Source organism: Callithrix jacchus, chromosome 4 (assembly GCF_049354715.1).
Source record: "Callithrix jacchus isolate 240 chromosome 4, calJac240_pri, whole genome shotgun sequence".
Classification (NCBI taxonomy): Eukaryota; Metazoa; Chordata; class Mammalia; order Primates; family Cebidae; genus Callithrix; species Callithrix jacchus.
This window is the reverse complement of record NC_133505.1, coordinates 135184351-135204588: the sequence shown is the minus strand read 5'-3', so window position 1 is coordinate 135204588 and position 20238 is coordinate 135184351. Positions and strand designations below refer to the sequence as shown.

Sequence of the window (20238 nt, the reverse complement as noted above, 5' to 3'; positions counted from 1 at the left end):
GAAATGAAGGGAGAAATGTAGTTCTACAATAATAAAGATTTCAATACTCCCTTCTCAATAATGAAGACACCAATCAGACACAAGGTAAGAAAGGAAATAGAAGACAACACAATAAACCAATCAGAGCTAACAGACATATGCAAAACACTACCCAACATAAACAGCATACCCATTCTTCTCAAGTACACATGGAATATTTTCCAAGATATATCATATATTAAGTCACAAATTCTCCATAGATTTTAAAAGATAAATATTATGCAAATTGTCTTCTCTGACCACAACAGGATGAAATTAGAACTCAATAACACAAGGTAAACCAGAAACTGTGCAAATCTTTGGAAACTGCACAACACACTTCTTTTTCCTATTTTTCACATCAGGCAAGTAATGTGCCTATGTTTCAAGAACCAGGTTTAAGAAAGGCACATCTCATCCATGTACATGAAAACCCAATCATCAGGCTTGTGAGCTATAAAAGGATCACACAGCACATTCTTCAATAACCAATGGGCCAAAGAAATCACAAAAGAACATATAAAATAATTAAAGACAAATGAAAATGAAACTACAACATACCAAAATGTACGGTAGACGGCAAAATTGTTGCTAAAGTAAAAAACTGTGGCCTTAAATGCTTAATGTTAAACAAAAATCTCTCAAAACAACAGCCTCACTTTATTCCTTAAGGAACTAGAAAAAGAAGAACTAAACTCAAAACTTGTGAAAAGGGAAATAATAAAGATTAGAGCAAAGATAAAATAGAGGATTAAAAACTAGAGAAAATCAATATAAACAAAAATTGATTCCTCAAGATCAGCAAAATTGATAAAATTTTAGCTAGATGAACTAAGAAAAAAAGAAAAATTTAAACTAATAAAATCAAAGTGAGGCCGGGCACGGTGGCTCAAGCCTGTAATCTCAGCACTTTGGGAGGCCGAGGCGGATGGATCACGAGGTCAAGAGATCCAGACCATCCTGGTCAACAAGGTGAAACCTCGTCTCTACTAAAAATACAAAAAATTAGCCGGGCATGGTGGCGCGTCCCTGTAATCCCAGCTACTCAGGAGGCTGAGGCAGGAGAATTGCCTGAACCCAGGAGGCGGAGGTTGCAGTGAGCCGAGATTGCACCATTGCACTCCAGCCTGGGTAACAAGAGCGAAACACCGTCTCAAAAAAAAAAAAAAAAATCAAAAGTGAAAGTGGAGACATTACTAATGATTCCACATAAACAAAAAGAATTATAATAGGCTGGGTTGGGTGACTCACACCTATAATCCCAGCACTTTGGGAGGCCGAGGCAGGTGGATAGCTTGAGGTCAAGAGTTTGAGACCTGCCTGGCCAAAACGGTGAAAGCCCCTCTCTACTAAAAATACCAAAATTAGCCGGGTATGGTAGCCTACACCTGCAATCCCAGCTATTCAGGAGGCTGAGACAAGATAATCACTTGAACCCAGGAGGCAGAGTCTGCAGTGAGCCGAGATCACACCACTGTACTCAAGCCTGGGTGACAGAGCAAGACTCAGTTTCAAAGAAAGAAAAGAAATTATAAGACAATACTAAGAACAAGTGCCAGCAACTAGGTAGCTTATATAAAATGGAAAAATTTCCAGAAACACAAAACCTGCAAAGACTATATCCTGAAGAAATAGAAAACATGAATAGACTTATAACTGGTAAGAAGATTGAATCAGTAATCAAAAAATCTCTTGAAGCAAAGCTGTGGACCTGATGGCTTCCTCAGTGAATTCTACCAAACATTTAAAGAAATAATAGTAATCCTTCTCAAACTCTTCCAGAAAATTGAAGAAATATGATGGTGGAGCTAAATAAGCATGACTATACAAAACAATAATAATAAACATTTCTATGTGATAAGATTTAACAAAAATAAGATGGAAATAAACATAATATGGGAGAGGTTGATTCGAGCTAGGTTTCTAGGGTTCTTGTATCTTTGGGATAAGAAAAAACATATAGATACACTTTAAACATTATTAAATATGCGTGTTTACATTTCTAGATTAATCAGGACATGTGTAAGTGCCAAACTAGTAGAGGGGGAACATAGAATGAGAAATTTCTGTACCTGTTCTCCATCCAAGCCATCAACACCTTTCGCACCAGGGTTACTCTACAGAGCAAAGGAAGAGCAGAATGTTAGAAATGAGAGGAACAGGTGAATGTGATTATTTCTTCTACGTTAATTTTCTGGTTTATATTTTGTTCAGTTAATAGTAGAATTTAGACTTTACAAAACAGCATTTATATACTGTATCCGATTATTTAAAACAAGGACATATTTCTTCCTGAAATAGTCATTAGGGGTATATACTGGTTTTCCTGACAGTTTCCAATGCTAAAAAGAAAATGATTTTTAAACCTTCAAACTCTGAAGAAATAAAAGGACTTCCTTTTAAACTTTTGCACTGAGAACAAGTAACTCGCAAAAGTGAGCGAAACATTTCCCACTGGTTGTCCACATGATGGTCCTTTTGTCATTTACTTTCTTTAATTTAAAAAGACTAGCAAATATACTTGGATTAATCTATATAATAGAAATCTGGAAGATCACAGATTAAGAAGAAATTAAGTAAGTGTGTGTACATGTCTGTGCATTTCTAACATTTTAGAAAAACTGAAAAACTGAGACTAGGTGATGAGAGTAAAAACAGGCAGGTGCATAATGTATCAAATATTCCATCTCTTTCTAATTATGGGCCCTTCGTTTTCCCAGCTATCTCAAAATAATAGTAAATATATACATCATAGAGTATATGTTGATGAAAAACATTTAGAGTTTTACAGGGAGAATAAAATGTACTTTACATGTGTGGAATAGTTTATTTACTCTTAATATCCACACAATTAAATCAAGTTTCAGGTATTTTTTTTTTAAAACAAGTACAGCTGAGTACCTGAAAATAAGTACACTAAGCTCATGGACTAGAATGACATGATACATTTGCCACAGGCCACAGGAGGTAAATTGGCAATTCCAAAAGACATGCGGAAGGAAGCCCCATGAGCTCTTGCCTGTCTTGTGCATCATTTTGTAACAACTCCCTGGGATAACATGGGGAACAGGGCAGGCACCTGATAAGTATTTCTGAATGCAAATAAAATATATAGTAATTACCCAAGGAGATGAAAGACTTGTGCAAAAAAAAAACCTACAAAATATTTCGTAAAGAAATTAAAGACTTAAAAAAGTAGAAACTCATCCTATGATTATGGACTAGAAGACAATTATTTTTAACATATCAATACTACCAAAAATGATCTATAGATTCAATATAATCCTATGAAAATCCTAATGATACTCTTTACAGAAATAGAAACATTTATCCTAAAATTCATATGGAATATCAAAGTTCCCCGAATAGCCAGAAGAGTCTTGAAAAAGGAACAAATCTGGAGGAGTCACAGTTCCTGGCTTTAAAACTTACCACAGGCCGGGTGCGGTGGCTCACGCCTACAATCCCAGCACTTTGGGAGGCCGAGGCGGGTGGATCACGAGGTCAAGAGATGGAGACCTTCCTGGTCAACATGGTGAAACCTCGTCTCTATTAAAAATACAAAAAATTAGCTGGGCATGGTGGTGCATGCCTGCAGTTCCCGCTACTCGGGAAGCTGAGGCAGGAGAATTGCTTGAACCCAGGAGACGAAGGTTGCGCTGAGCTGAGATCATGCCATTGCACTCCAGCCTGGGTAACAAGAACAAAACTCTGTCTCAAAAAAAAAAGAAAAAACTTACCACAAAGTTATAGTAATCAAAATGGTGTAGTACTGTCATAACCACAGACACAGACCAATGGAAGATATAGACCAATGGAACAGAATAAATAATTCAGAAATAAACCCTTCTATATCTACGGTCAAATGATTTTTGCAAGAGGGTTAAGACCATTTAATGAGGAAAAGAGTCTTTGCAACAACTGGTACTGGGAAAACTGTATATCCACATGCAAAAGAATGAGTTGGACCCTTGCTTAACACCATATACAAACATTTATTTAAATGGATCAAGGATGCACATTTAAAATCTTAAGAAACTATAAGACTCTTAAGAAGAAACATACAGCAAAAGTTTTATGACATTGCATTTGGCAGTGATTTCCTGGATATGATTCTAAGGGCACAGGCTACAAAAGAAAAAAACACACAAATTGAAATTTATAAAAATGAAAAAAAAATTGTGTATTAAAAGATAATATCTTGTATAGCATGATAACTAATAATAAATTATATACCTGAAAACCACTGAGAATTTAAATGTTCTCACTACCAAAAAAATACTTATGTGAGGCTATATGTATGTCAATTAACATGATTTAATCATTTTATACTGTATGCATACATCAAAACACTATGTTGCATACTACAAATATGTATACATTTTATTTGTCAATAAAATATTACTAAAGCTGGGTAGAATTTTTTAAATATATATTTTTAAAGACAATATCAACAGAGTAAAAAGGCAACCCACAGAACAAAATATTTGCAAATCATATATCTGATAATATATTAATATATAGAGAACTCCTAAAACTCAACAATAAAAAATGAACAATCTGATTTAAAAGTGGGCGAAGGACATAAGCAGACACTTCTCTAAAGATAATATGTAAATGACCAATAAGCACATGAAAAATGCTCAACTTCACTAATCATTAGGGAAATGCAAACCAAAACTTACAGTGAGATATCACCCTACACCTGTTAGGAGGGATACTAAATTTTTTTTTAAAACATAGAAAATAACATGTTGACAAGAACATGGAGAAATTGAAATTCTTCTGCACTGTTACTGGAATGCAAAATGTTATAGCCACTGTGGAAAACAGTATGGCAAGACCTCAAATATTAAAAAATAGAATTACCATATGATCCAAAAGTTCCAATTCTTGGTATATACCCCGAAGAATTGAAAACAGTCTTGAAGGGATACTTATACACCAATTTTACAACAGCATTATTCACAATTGCTAAAACAAAGAAGTAACTCAAGTGTTCATCAATGGGATGAATGGATGAGCAAAATGTGGTACATGCCTGTAGTCCCAACTCCTAGGGAAGCTGAGGTGGGAAGACTGCTTGAGTCCAGAAGTTCAAGGTCAGCCTAGGCAACATAGTAAGACCCCATCTCTAAAAACATTTTTTAAATACAAAACTTAAAAAGGAAGGAAATATTGATATATGGTACAACAGGGATGAACCTTGAAGATTTTATGCTAAATGAAGTAAACCAGTCACAAAAATACATACACTATATGATTCCACTTACATGAGATACTTAGAGTAGGCAAAATCATAGAGACAGAAAGTAGAACAGTGTTCCCAGGAGCGGGGAGAAGAGGCAATACGCATTGTTTCATGAGTATGAAGTTTCAGTTTTACAAGATGAGAAGAGTTATGGAGATGAATGGTGGTGATGGTTGCATAACATCATGGATATACTTAATATCACTGAGCTGTACAGTTATAAAATGGTTAAGATGGTAAATTTTATGTTATGTGTATTTTACCACAATAAAAGAATTGAAAAAAATTTCCCAGAAAGAAAGTAAATTTGAGAAAAAGATAATAAATTGTGGTGCACTCATACAATTTAGGGTTAATGTTTGTAAAACACTACATATTTTGTAGCAGATACTGGGGACATTGATACACACAAAGTTTATAGGACAGGCATAGTCTGGTGGAGTGATAGCCATATCCACCAATTATTATAGTCTAACATAATGAATTATGATAGAGGTGCATATAAGATGCATTGAGAGCTGCATTAGTTAAAATTACCTGAGCAACTATAATAGATAAATTTGAACTCTGTGGTTTAACACAATAAAACTTTATTTCCCACTCTCGCAATGGTCCTGTGCAGGAGTTACTGGTTGGGCAGCTCTCTTTTAAGGAGACTGGGGGACCTGAGCTCTTTTCTCTAACAGCTCTACCATTTTCAAGATGTAGTTCCTTTTATCTCCTTGAGAGGGTTCTTTAGATCAGCCACCAGAATATGGAAAACAATAGGGAGGATCACAACTGGGAGGAATTTACCCACCAAGTCTGAGAGTCCACACATTGTTTCCATTCACCTTCTGTGGTCATTTCAAACAACAAATGAGGCTGGGAAATTCTGGCTGTGCCAGAAAGGAGAAAAAATGTATTTGGTATTCTGCAGCAGAGGCTGCACAAAAGTAGAGAGACAAAGAGAAATTTCACAGGGGAGTAAATTCTTCCAATTCTTCAAAGATGAGGTCCATTTTCCAGGTGAACAATGCATATCAAAGAGCCTTTCAGGCAGAAATAAGAGCTTGTGAAAAGACAAAGAAACACGTACAAAGACAAAAGAACATTCTGGAGTATTGGGGGAGAGTTGGTTGTTCATTATGGCTGGAGCGTAAAATGCAAGGGTGAAAACTAGTAATGGGATCATTTAGCTCATCTCTACAAAACTTACTAAATATTATGTTACATATATTTTTACAAAGTGAGGGAAAACATGAATAAGTATAAGCATCATTTTCAAGGAGGTTCCAGTTTAATGGAGATGACAGAAAATATAAGAATCGTGTTTTTAAGAAAAGAAAAGGTGAAGACTCAGTATATATTTTTAAAAAAGAATCTGTAGGACTTTGTGTCTGATTGCATGGGAGGCGTCAGGAAAGGTAAGAGGAATAGAGAGAAGTATAAAATGACTTTCATGTTATTTTGGAGATTGGGTAGCTAGGAGAGGGGATAAAGAACTCTGTTTGAGGGTGGGTAGGACCAATTAATGAATGAAATTAATTGCAAAATATTTGAGCTCCAAGAATTTATTGAAGATTCACCTTAAGAACAACAAGTCTTAAAACTCATAAATATCATTGTGATTAAAATTTTGCTAAATCCATCTCAACTGGAATCAGCCTCCATTAGTTGTTTCTGTGACTTCACTCTATTTGCAGCAACTCATGTTTGAACGTCTTCTCAGTTAGGCAACAATATATTTTCTGATTCTATAATTCAAAAAAGCAATCCTACTTACAACCCCATTTAGTTGTCATACCATTAGACAGAAGACTTAAAAAATTAGAAATATATTTTAAAAAGACATCCTCGGCCGGGTGCGGTGGCTCAAGCCTGTAATCCCAGCACTTTGGGAGGCCGAGGCGGGTGGATCACAAGGTCAAGAGAACGAGACCATCCTGGTCAATATGGTGAAACCCCGTCTCTACTAAAGATACAAAAAATTAGCTGGGCATGGTGGCGCATGCCTGTAATCCCAGCTACTCGGGAGGCTGAGGCAGGAGAATTGCCTGAACCCAGGAGGCGGAGGTTGCGGTGAGCCGAGATTGCGCCATTGCACTCCCGCCTGGGTAACAAGAGCGAAACTCCGTCTCAAAAAAAAAAAAAAAAAAAAAGACATCCTCATGTCCTCTAACTATTGTACATTTCAGCCCTATGACAAGAGTGAAACTGCTTTCATTGTATGTCATTATCTCTTAATTAATGAAATTCATATATTATTTTAACTCAGCCTATTATATTTACCTGGGAATATGGCACTGACCATTCTTCTCTATAAAGAGACAAAAAATTAACCAGCACTGTGGTGCATGCCTATAGTCCCAGCTGCTTGCAAGATGGAGGCAGGAGGATTGCTTGAGCCCAGGAGATTGCAGCTGCAGTGAGTTATGATTCCATCACTGCACTCCAGCTGATCGACAGAGCAAAACCTCATCTAGAAAATTTAAATGCAATAATAATATAAATAAATAACACCATCTCCTACTTTGACTTGGGTGAAACTGCTCTCTCCTGATGTTCTTACTACCTGATCCTTCTCAATTTCCTTGGATGGCTCTTCTCCCCACTTGCATAATTAGCCACCTTTTCTTCTGTTTCCAAATGGCAACCTCAATTACATCTCTAGCCTTAGCCATGAACTTTGCCAAGGACTCTATTACCCTTGATCAGACTCAGCACTCAAATTCCTCCAGAGGGGAAGAAAGTGACCCAAATGAATGGGGAATAGGCGTGCACACATACTGAATGAAGAGTTGGAATCATGGCCAGAGAAGTAGCTGCTCCTCAGTTCCCTTTGATATTTGTCATGTCAAGCAAATTTATTTTTTAAAACTCAATTTTTTTTAATTTTTATGTAATATGATATTAAAGTAGCCCCTTTATTATTAAGATCTATTTAGGGGGGGAAAGTACACATTCCATTCCTCCAGTTTGCAGTCTGCAATCTCTGACATAAGTAAATGACTCTGCAATTACTGTTTATTATCCTGACCTGTCATGACCTATGTACAGAATCAGAGTTCCAGCTGTAAACTGGATATATGCCTTTTGTTACCACATAGGCACATCAAATTTAACACACTCAACATTGAGATATGTGTCATCTGGCAAGTCCAGTTTCTAGTCTCTTCCTGAAACCTGCTATAGGACATATTTGAAAAACATATTTCAAGTCTTTTATACCCATCGCCTTCCTCTATATGTCAATGATAAAGTCTAAAGATAATAGTTCAGCTAAATTCAAATCTATGAATAACAGATGCAATTAGGTCATTTTAGTGTATTGAACAATCTATACCTAAGAACAATAAACAGTAATAGTAGGTGTAGTAAGAATAATAGTAGGCAGTTATCTTCCATTTCTATTACTATGTTATGCATTGTATTAAAAGTTTTGCATGGGCTGGGTGCAGTGGCTCACATGTCAGGAGTGGTCAGGAGTTCCAGACCATTCTGAACAAGATGGTGAAACCCATCTCTACTAAATACAAACAATTAGCTGTACATGGTGGTGTATGCCTGTAATCCTAGCTACTTGGGAGGCTGAGGCAGGCGAATCACTTGAACCTGGGAGGCAGATGTTCCTCATACAGATGAGGAAGTGAAGATTCACATAACTTCCCAATGTGATCTTAGTGGTAAATGAATACGTTCTGATGATAGTATTTGACTTCACATGTCCAGCCATGCCTAAACCTAGGAAATCCCTATAACTTTTACTTGAGGACACACCTTTTTGCTTTTTTAAAAACTGGTTTCAGATTGGAATTATGTCACTTCAAATTGAGAGAGGCCTAAGAAATACACATTGAAAAAACAGGTATCTTTTACAGAGTACCTGAAGTAGCCTGACATATGATATTGATGTACTTATGAATCAATCACAGGTTAAGAAACACTAAATGATCAATGCCCCCATGGAAACCATTCTAAGACATGTAGCTTATAGTATGTTACAGATGAGGTGATCACCACCCTCTGGAATATTTTCCTATATGGAACTTCTCAGTTTCAAGGGAAAAGGGAGACAGCAGGGGGTAAGGGGCAGGGAGAAGCAGGGATAATCCTTATTAATTACTTAAGAATAACTTAAATTCCTCAACCAACTTTTCTACTGAACTCTGCCAACATACCCATTTTAATATGTCAGACAAAAAAAGGGCATGCACAAACAATTCACAAAAGAGAAAATAATTGCATAACCTCTCTTGTAATGTAAAAGCCAAATAAGGCTAGTTGCCATTTTTCAGCTATAAAACTTGTAAAAACATGTAGCAATCCTAGTGCTGATCACAGAGTGTTGTCTAGCTTTCTTCCTTTTTGTTACATGGTAGATTTGCACTTCTAGGCAACTTGTAAGTGGGTGAAGCCAGATGACTTGTTATGACTAATGGGATTGTGAACTAAGTGATATTTTTTACTTCTGGAAAAGAACATTGAATAGCTGATGCGAAACCCTATAGAGCTCTCCTGCGTGGGATTTCAGAGAAATGATGCTAGAGAACAGAGTGCCCATCTAGCCTGCAAGAAAATATGTAGTTTGAGTAAGAAATACATCTAAGTTGTTTTAAGTCACTGAAGTTCTGAGGCTGCTTGATACTGTGGATGACGATAGCCTGTCCTGACTGAAATTAAATATAAAGAGTGACAACAGCCTATTTTTAAATACATTTTGATTTAAATAAATTTTAATCCAAAGATTAAAATTTGCACATTTATGTCCCCTTACTGACAGAATAAATTAGAGGAAACTTTTTGAAGTATACTCTTGCAGGATGCCCTAACAGATCATGTATTTTTCTCCTGGCAATATATCTCAATATAAAAAGGAAAAAGGAAAGAAGTATTTGCACTGATAACAAAAGTATTTTTCAGGAAGTTCAGAGACAAATTTGTCTTCAGAAATTTCCAGTATACTCTAAGAGACTTCACCTCTTTTTGGCTCTCATCTCACATATTGGGACTCACAAAAAGTGGGGTTCACAATATTACCAAAATTAATTGGACAGCATAAACACTTGGCAAATATTAGCCATTAATATTATTATTACAAGACCATATATTCTGTTCCCCAATTTGTTCAAGGCTATATGCTCTATCTTAATTCATATATTCATTATTGATAGTTCACTTATTTATATGAGTACATCACTACAAATTTATTTTAATTCTATGCAGTCATTTAGGAAATAAAGCAGAGTACTGCTAAGAGTATTGGCAAAAAATATACCTTTCCTCTATGTTCAACTTTGGGATAACATCAAAATATACCTTTATTATTAACAAAAGTGAAAAAGGTATATTACTAACAAAATACATTTTTATTACTAACAAAAATGATTGGAGACTATGGCTTAGATATTGGCAGCATGAACTTGTTAAGACTTCACCTCTGAAATGAACAAATTTACCCCCTCCCCTTCTGTTCATAAGTACAGCCAGAAAGCTGCAGACCCACCACACTTTAGCAGGGTATATATCAAATGGCAAAGAACACACAATACATCCCTTCTCCTGGCACACAGACTCAAGAAAAAGAGAGAGGAATGGGCTGGATTGATTATCTCTAACTATTCCTAAACCCACCAATCAGGTAAGTTCCTCCTCCTCCTGAGAGAAGGTGGATATGAGGGCTGGATCGAGACTAGGGATGTGACGCCAGACTAAGTCCTTGCAAAACTACTGCTGCATGCTGGCAGAAGTATCTCACTCAAACACCAAAATGGGTTTTGAGTACCTTCACCAGCTGTAGCCTGGGATTTTTTATTACTGGATTCATGTGAGTTATCATTCATATTGATAATTCCAAAGAATTAAAAGAATCACACAAGAAAATCAAGACATGTCCCTGTTAACAGTTTAACTTGTTTCTTAAAACATCCTGTTTCTTCTCAATCTAATGTAGGGCTCTCACCATTTGCAGGCTTTCAGTCATTTCTTTTCCTCTCTCTCTCTCTCTCTCTCTCTCTCTCTCTCTCTCTCTCTCTCTCTCTCTCTTTCTCTCTCTCAGCTTGGCCATTTGTTTTTCAAATATGCTGTTTAGATCTCTTGAGTAATGTCATGAAGTCAGTGAGTTCTTTATGTTCCAAATCATTCGCAGTTGTTCATATTCACTGCCCTAGATTAGATAATTCCTCCAAAACTATAACTACCCCTGGCCTGAATTTGATGTTTTGCCTGGTTCACTTGTAATATGCTTCAATTTGTTTATGCCTATCTTTGAAGTCCCAATTTTCTCATTGTTTTGAGCGTTTTCATTCAGGACACAGGTCTTTCCATGAAGACTCTTCACCAACTAGCTGTATCTCCTCTACACCCATACAGCAATTCTTTGAAGAATGTATGATGCTCTTCCCCTCTCAAGTCTATTCAGATTTTCTGTAACCATTTGGTGTAGCTGCCTGATCATCAAGGTGTGCACCATGTACTCTTCCTATATGTGTGGTTGGAGAGAAGGGCAAGTAAACTGATTCTAAGACCCATTTCTGCTTGGAGAATATTAGTGATGTAGGACAATCCCAAATTTGCTTAAACTTTCAGCTGCCTCTACTTCATTAAAGATCTAACCCAAACCAGCATGGAATCCTCAATCACATATCAAAGAAAGGGAGATTTTTCTATTTATCAACTTGAGCCTTGGAACATTTCATTAGTTAACAGATGGTATGCAACATGATGGAAAGTGCATTAGATAAAAAGTAGAATTAACAATTATGAGAGCTTTGTGTCATGTTGTGTTTTTTATTTGATTGTTAGAGGCATTCATTATTTGTTCAAAAGACCCAAAGCCTTCAGGTTTCAAGAATAGAATAAACTCTGATTTACTAAAGTAGTTTAAATTAAAATGTTTTTCAGCAAATACAGTAAATTGTCTTTCTTCATTGAAATCGGGTGGTAGTTCATTATATTGGTATATATATTTTTGAATGTTTAAAATATTTTATAATAAAAATAGTAGGTTATTTTTTAAAATTCCAGACTTGAACACAGCCAACCACCAAGACGTTAGGTTTCAAGGAGATAATGATACCATTTTCCTCTCCCTAGTTCAGAAACAATTGAGAAATAGATGCAGAAATCAGATGAAGATTATAGTGTCATCTTTATCACTTATGAAAACAGCTTGGAAAATGTTGTCTTAAATCTTTGGCCAAGTGGCCCTGCCAACCCTGACTCCCAAAATTGACTCACATATCCAGGCCCAGGTACAGGAGCACTTGCAGAAGAAAAACACTCCTGTATGAGAGAGAGAGAGAGAGAGAGAGAGAGAGAGAGAGAGAGAGAGAGAGAGAGAGAGAGAGAGAGCGCCTAAGTGAACCCTCTCTGCAGGCAAGCACATCTGAAAATATGGGCACAGACTGCTAAAGTGAGTGGGAAGGAGTAGGAGGGAGGTTTCTGGGGTACTGGAAATGTTCTATTTCTTGATCTGCAGTGATTTCATGGGTTTATAAATATGTAAAAATCCTGCAAGCTGTACACTTAAGATTTGTGTATTTCTGTGTATTTCACCATATGTATTAATCTGCTAGTGCTGCAATAACAAAATGTCATAGACTAGGTGGCTTCAACAACAAATTTATTTTCTCACAATTCTGGAAGCTAGAATTCCAAGATCAAAGTGTTCACAGATTTGGTTTGTCCTGAGGTCTCTGACTACCTTCTCACTGTGTCCTCACATGGTCTTTTCTTTATTTATACACATCCCTGTCTTATAAGGGTATCAGTCATATTGGATTAAGTTTCCATGCTATAGGCCTTATTTGACGTTAATTGCCCTTTTAAAGGCCCTATCTCCAAATACATTCACATGGTGAGTTAAGGCTTCAACATATGAATTTGGGGACAGAGTTCAGTCCATGACAGCATTTATATGGTTAACTGTAGTTTAATAATTAAGTTTTTAAAATAAGCAAATGTTCATAAAGTGGTAACCTTAATGTAAATGAAGAGACTGAATTTATTATATGATAATATATTAGTTCATTCTCACATTGCTATAAAGCTACTACATGAGACTGGGTAATTTATAAAGGAAAGTTTTAATTGACTCACGGTTCTACATGGCGGGGGAAGCCTCAGGAAACTTACAATCTTGGTGAAAGACAAGGGGAAGCAAGGACCGTCTTCATATGGTGGTAGGAGACAGAAGCAAAAAAGAGCAGGGAAAACTGCCTTATAAAACCACCAGATCTCGTGAGAATTCACCATCATGAGAACAGCATGGGGAGAACCACCCCACAATCTAATCAGCTCTCTCCTTCTACACGTGGGGATTATAACCAAAGATGAGATTTGGGTGGAGACACAGAGCCAAACCATAACGGATGACTTTAAGAAATCTCATTTTTTCTGGAGAAAAGTGTAGGGGAAGAGTACAAGAGAACTGGAAGCCTATGCAAAAAAAAAAAGGAAGGTGCCAGAGGGACAAGAGAAGGTTATTGGGAAGGGGAGATATGGAAGCGAGAAGTAGCTTTTCCTGCTTTACAAGTAGGATATAGTGTAAGAGAGGCCAAAATCTCCTGTCTCGGGCCAGCTGGTGTACCCAGGTGAGGCCTACCACTTCCAATGATAGGGAGGAGAGGAGAGAGGTGAGAAGCAAGTGTGGGCTTGAGGGGAAAGATTGGAGGCAGGTGTGATAGAGTAGTAGAAAAATGGTAAGAAAGAGAGAGGGAGATGAAGAAGATAGGAAAGAAGAGAAAATGAATAAATATGTCTCTATCAGAGTTAAATATATGGCTTCATGTTAAAGGAAATATACTCTGGATGCCAGCTACCCCTGGGTTTATGTCCCACCTCAGCTACTTAAGAGCTATGTGACCATGGTAAAGTTACTTAAATCTTTTCATGCCTCAGTCTCTTAATCTGTCAAATGAAGTAAAGAATACTCCCCATATGATCATTTACAGAAACAAATTAGCTAATTATATGTACAGTTAGCTAATGTCTACTATTATTAGCACTCAAGACTTCCATCTAGGATTCAAGAAATAAACAAGAAATGACAACCTGCCTCAGTGAAGATTCAGCAAATGTGTACAGCTTAGGAAATAGTCTGTTCCCTTTTTCACTCCCAGGTTTGCTTCTCCAACTGGGCTTAGGGTCTGCATAGTTACAGCCAACTCTGAACATAGCAACCCTAGAAAGACTGCTCGTTGTAGCTGTGCCGAGGTGACTGGGATATACACAGTAGTTCTCATGTGATTTTACTTAAGCCTGATATCTCCCAACATAGACCTAATTTTTCATCTAGGAAATGTTGATATCCTGCCGTTCCATGATAAGGCTAAGTGAGAAGTCTGCAGTCCTCAAATGTAATTTTTCTGCATGAGTTATCTTGCTTGCTTTTTTCATTGAGGTAGCCAAAAAATAAATCCAGCAAAGACCATTTTTTCCCCTCCACTTCACTGTGATGCAGGTTGATAGACCACACTAACCCCTAAGGAGGATCATTTCTGAAATGTGAGAATGCTGGTGTTTTGCTTATTTTCTACCTGGGCACTTTTCTCCCTGCCAGTGCCTGTCTCCGGAGATGATAGCATTGCAAAGAAACCAGGAGCTGAAAAAACCAAAGGTAATGTTTACTGTGTGCATTTATTAAAAGGTGTTAACAACTAATTGCATAGCATCACCCACTTAAACACATTGCAAAGAGTATTACTACCATGAGTCTGAAGAATGTCTCCCTGGCATAGATTTTTAATAGCTTTTAAAAAGAATATGGTCCTATAGGAAATGCCAAATTTGTGGCTTCATCCAGTGCATTTGGGAGAGAGGATGTGGTTCAGCAGTTATGGGGGTTGCTGTGAGTCATCTATGGAGACAAATGTTTCCATGGTGACCTTCCCCATTCATTCAGTGTGAGGCCTCCATATACTCGTGAGGATTAATGACATGGCATTAACACTGATAATCATAATGAAGAGAGCTGTCTGAGATTGGGGCAGCCCAACCCTGACATTTTCAAGGAATTGGGATGGAGGAATTGATCCAATGTGTAGAGGAAGAAAATATTGAACTACAAGGAGAGGAAATCCATTTCTTCTTTATTGTATAGAATAGTCTTCCTGCCAGAATAGAGCCTGCTGCTGACAGACTTCTATAGTCTCCCCTCTGGGAATTCTCTTAATATTACAACAGAGTGGGGGTGGAAATAAATAACCCCAAAAATGTTTCACTGAACATCAAAAGAACCAGGACTAGAAAATATGGAAGGGGCACAGACTTAAACTTTACTCAGTTGTCTTACTTTTTTGTTTATTTAAATACCTTCAGATGTTCCTTAGGAAATCCTTTTAGGGAAAGCTACTTTACTGACAGACTTGCCTATTCTATAGCTTCATGGTACTGCTTTTGTCCTTTCAGTGGAAAAAAAACATTCTTTTCACATTGTGCTAATAGCAACATTTTATTTTAGCTCACAGAGATGTGGGACATTGTAGAAACTGATAAAGTGAAACATTAGGAGCCTGCAGTCTAACTCCGATACCAGCCGAGGTAAAACTGCAGACACAAAAAGAGATTATTACACTTTCCCAGAGCAGGATGCAGATACTCACAGGCTCACGGAGGATTGTGCCTTGTGATTTCATTAGTTGTTTGCATATCTCTTTTATTAAATTTCAAGATTCTACAGAGCAGGAACTTCATCTGATTCACCTTTGACATAGCCAGCTCTACCCCTAACACACACACATAAAAATATACATAGGCACGCATATATGCAAACATACCTACACACACCCCTAGCAACTTTACACCCTGCACACTGCATTACTACCTATCTCTTACAGAGTGGATTTCATCAGCAATGTAAATCCTCAAATGAGACAAGCCCTTGTATATGAAGTTTTAGGAACTCATAGAGTCAAATTATAATGATTTTTAAAACTATGTAACACAGTTTTGCTTTTTTAAATGTTTAGACAAGTGGATTTGACACAAATACAATAAAGCCTAAGAAGCAGTCAATGAAAAAAATTCGTGAAAAAAAATCAAGAGACTCTAGAGCAGCTGGACTATTCAGGTTGATTAAATGATGTACGCAGAATGCTGATGACTGGACCTACTGTGGCATTTGTTAATCCGGCAAATATTTACTGAGTACCTATTTTAATAGTTATTTGCTTTGTGCCAAGCGCTGTCCTAAGTGCTTATGCATATTACTTCTTTAATCTCTTCTAAGAGGTAAACACTATTATGAAAATACCTATTTTTTAGGAAAGGAAACCAAAGTAGGAGTAATTTAAGTACTAAATTCACATAAAAAAAATAGTAGTAGTTTAAGCCTAAATTCACCTAAATAGTATGGAGTGGAATTGTAAGCTGAACCAAGAAGGCTGGCTCCAGATCACAAGCTCTTAACCACTATGTAATAATGCCAATCCCTGGGCAAGAAACTGGGGATATAACAATAATCAAATGGTACATACATCTTCATTTTCATCAAGCTTATGGTTTCGAAGTGGAGACATGCTTAAAAACACCAGCTGCAATCAAAAACAGCAAGTGCCACAAGGGACAAGGAAGGACTCTAGGAACAGGTTAGCACAAGTCATTCTAACCTAAAGATTATGAGGCTAGTCATAATAGGAAAAGGTACAGACAGTAGGACAGGTGAGCACTGCTTTCCTATTGACCTTGTTTTCTATTTGTCTTTGATGAGGAGGTATGCATGGCTCGTCCAGAGATATTGAAGGAAGGAATCTTTCCAAGCGGTTCCTCAGGTCAGCTGATGAACCTTGAGAAACATACTTCCGGAGGCAGAAAGTTAGCATGTGACTAGACAGGATCACACCAGCTGGAAACTGTCAGCTTGGACTGTTGGAAGGGACAGTGTTTACATGAAGCCAAAAATACAGAGAGAACAGCACCGTCGTTAGAAGATCCTGATAACCTTTGCTAAGGTTATAGTGAGTGCAATGGACATGAGAAACTTTGAAGAACTGGGTACCTGCTAAGAAAGTTCCTCTAAAACTCAGTTTAAATCTTGGAGATTAATCAAACATTTTTATTCCTCTTAAAAATGTTTTTAAGTGCTTTCTATTTTTATTCCTCATAAAAATGTAGTTAAGTGCTTTCTATGTACCAAACTCTACGGTAAGTCTCAGGAGAAGTATTATTATTGTTGTTATCCTGATCAAAGTTATGACATGGAAGAGCTGGGATAGGAACCAAAGCCTAACTTATTCCAAAGCCAGTTCTTATGGTAACTGTGGACTGTCTTCAAAATTCTTGCTGGAGTTTGCAAGTTCATAAGCAGGAACTAGTGACTCATTGGATCTCAGTGGAGAGCTTGACACAGAATCATCCCACAACTCCCAGAATTAATTTCTCACTTAATGCCACTGATGCCCCTGTATAAAGGGTAATAGTCAAATCTATGGGTACACACTAGAAACAAATGTAAGATTTTATTCCCATTTCAAAGCCCATATGAATTTAAAGTCTTGGTTTATTAGATTTTCATTCAGCATTAATTATGGCAGAATATCTAGGGGCAGGGCAAAGTGGTAGTCAGAAGAAGGGCAAAAACTGTGGGGAAACATTTTAAAATGTCAGGGAAATGGATACACAGAGGTATCAAGAGAATGGACATAAATATTGCAAGCTGGGAGTTGTAGAGGCCCCAGCAAGTAGCTTCTGGATGATCAATAGAAATGGAAAGGGAAAAGTAAAATGTGAGATCAAACAGGGAGGCTATGAGAAATTGTCAGGAGAACCAAAGAAATGGAGAAAGTGGAGAGGAGACAAGGCGAGACCCACAGCCAGGTGTGGGCCCTGGGCTGAGGCAGCTTGTTCTGGTGCTGCTAGTTCTTGAGTTCCTTGTCTCCCTGCTGAGAATGAATGAGCCATGGCAGGGTACCATATAGACTAAGAACAAAGGGCGGTAACCAGGAGTGAATCAGTGGGGGAGGGCAGGAAAGAAGATGCAGCAGCTGAGTTCATCTGAATGGTTAGCGGGGGCACAAAAGTGGCATTGCAGTATATTTTGCAAGTCAAGAGGCCAAAATATTTTTGATGAAAATACCATTGGTTTTTACAAAACGATTGACTGAAAAATTGTTCTTAAAACATTTGAGAACAAAGAGACCCATTTGTAAGCCCAAAATGTTAAAGCTTTCCAGGACTTTCCTTCTGCAGCTTTGCAACTGCCTTAGGACTTGCTTTCTGAATCATTTCCTGATCTTCACTGGTTTCATGCTACTCCAACAGACCAAAACTGCAGCATATTAGGGTGTCATATGAAGTAAATATTGGCTCAGGCATCCATAGGTACATTGCCCATTTCCTAAATTGTACCTTTACGTTTTATTACAATTACTTTGTGGCTTATCTATTAATCTGTCTTGCATCACAGCTAGGATTGCTAAATACAGGGAAAGGGGATTCTAATATCCTTTGTAAAATACAGCAATGCTTAGCTAAGTATATTTTCAATTCCATGCACGAGTCTATTTAATTATGCTTTTCCTTTTGTAAGTTAGGTTAAACATAATATTATTTTATTCAAATAATGTACTTAACTACTTTGAAAATCTATACCTCCGTGAGTTTTTAGGAGAGCGCTCTAATACTAACCCATTCACTAATAATGTGGTCCCAAAATAACTTCCTTATTTTAATAAAAGGAAGTATTTTTGTCACCTCTGGTAACTTGGATGGTACTTTTGGGAATTACGACATAAGAATTTCTTTCCCTGTGTGCAAACCTCTAACTACAGGTTACTGCACTTGTCTTGGGGCTTCTGGCTGGCTTATTACAGATTCTATGTACTGTCTTTCGTCCTTTTGGATCCTGTCACTGCCTTCTCTTTTCCTTCCTTTTCATGGTATCTTCTCAGTTCTGGAAACTCTTTTTGGTTGCTTTTTTCTCTTTGTACAAAATGTTGTCTCATTCTTTGAGCATTTCAAAAGCCCTCCCCAGTGACTTGAATTTGAAGAAAGCTACAGGGTCGTAGCTCAGTGGAAAGCTTAGAATGACAGTGAAATCCCTAAACAGGGACTACTCTTTCTGAATAGGGAAACCTAAAAATAAAAACTGTCTGCAGCTTGGACAGTGTGCCAAGACAACTATCACTGAAATGCAGAGGAAATCCAAAACAAATAAAAAACAGCCTTGCTAGAAAGGACTCGAGTGTTAAATTGGTGCCAAGGCAGAAACCTGGAAAAAGCCAACTTCGTCATATTTGCTTTAACATCCACAGGTAGCTTGATGTGGTGGAAGTTTGCTTTGTCCAAGAAATGTCATCCCCAAGAATGCAAGGATACCCAGAAGCTCTAGGCCAGCTTAACTCCCTGAAAACAACTGAAGGTCCCTAGGCATCTCTCTTTGATTTTCTTCTTTGTATACAAGGATGCTTGATTTTTTATTGACGGTTTTTTTAACCAGCAAGTCTTTTGAGTAGTTTGTTTCAATTCTGAATTTCTCCCCCTCCTTCTTTCATTCTTTTGTGGACCACAACTTCACAGAATCCCCACTTTTTGCTCCTTTAATCCCTCTTCACCCGCTATTTCAGCAAATTTTGACCTCCAGTTGAATTCTGCCTGACATACTTGCATAGTTTCTCTTCCTTTTTTTCTTTTTAGTTTATGACATACCCTGGGTTATTACTTGTTTGCAAGACTGGGCAAATCCCCAATCTAAATTTAGTAGCTACACCTAGGCTGCCAAAAACATTCGAATATAAACTTTAAAAACACCATACAAATGTGTGGCTAATGCTGTTAAAAATTCACATTCTCCTCCTCAGCGGGACCATCCATGCTGCTGGGCAGTTCTTCCATGTGTTCCTCTTTTAGCTCCCTCAACTATGAGGCACGGATATTATTTCAACTTTTTGCAAAGCTTTGCAACCCTCTTCATCCATCTATGCCCTATTTTTTTCTTAGAATATGCCTTTGTATAAAGGAAAGTGAGGCTCTCTGTAGCACACTAGACTACA

The 20238-nt window shown here is 37.4% G+C and overlaps 1 non-coding gene across 1 annotated transcript; it reads right to left on the bottom strand.

Annotated features, from left to right (window-relative positions):
* Positions 1–377: 377 nt before the first annotated feature.
* LOC118153398 (small nucleolar RNA U13) lies at positions 378–484 on the bottom strand. Its single transcript, XR_004742636.1, has one exon. It is a non-coding gene; the product is annotated as a small nucleolar RNA U13 (small nucleolar RNA).
* Between the last annotated feature and the right edge of the window lie 19754 nt (positions 485–20238).